Source organism: Galeopterus variegatus, unplaced genomic scaffold (genome assembly GCF_000696425.1).
Source record: "Galeopterus variegatus unplaced genomic scaffold, G_variegatus-3.0.2 Scaffold1120, whole genome shotgun sequence".
NCBI classification, from domain to species: Eukaryota; Metazoa; Chordata; class Mammalia; order Dermoptera; family Cynocephalidae; genus Galeopterus; species Galeopterus variegatus.
The window spans coordinates 412,932-413,668 of NW_007727231.1; positions in this window are offsets into that span (position 1 = coordinate 412,932).

The window sequence follows — 737 nt, forward strand, 5'->3', positions numbered from 1 at the left end:
CCCCCCCTTTTTTTTTTTTTTTTTTTTTTTTTTTTTTTTGTCCTTTTTGAGACCGGCCGCACCGCGCTCAGCCAGTGAGCGAACCGGTCATCCCTACATAGGATCCGAACCCGCGGCGGGAGCGCTGCTGTGCTCCCAGCGCCGCACTCTCCCGAGTGCGCCACGGGCTAGGTCCATAAGGTACCACCACTTCTAAGCAACAATCCAAAACTAGTTTTGTTTCCTTCCTTCCTTCTTTCCTTCCCTTCTTCTTTTGTTTTTTTTTTGTTGTTGTTGTTGCACGGTGAAAGCACCACACTTCTTTAATGATTATATCTGAAATCCAGAAGTACCAAGATGAAAGCAAGATCCCAAAGTACTTGAGCCTAAAAGCAAATTTTCTGCTTGCATGTCTTAAGCATTCTTTTCAGTCTTTTTCATACTATTTATCCAGACTCTCCATTAAGAATGAATTTGCTAAAACCTAACTTGGCAGACTAGCCCCTTCTAAATATCAAAATTTTCAAATGATTTGGGCAGAATTCACTAGCTTTTGACTGACAGTCCAAATTGTGCTTATCATTTATTTCAACTCATTTTTACTGAGCACTGAAGGCTATCTGGGCAGACAACCTGACCCCTAGAAAGACTTATGAGTTTTGGCCCTTCCTGATATACAGCTCCCTCTAGCTAGTTTACGTAGAGTAAATTCAGAGTAATGATTTAAGAAGCCTGTGTTACCCGGCAGACTGAAGGGT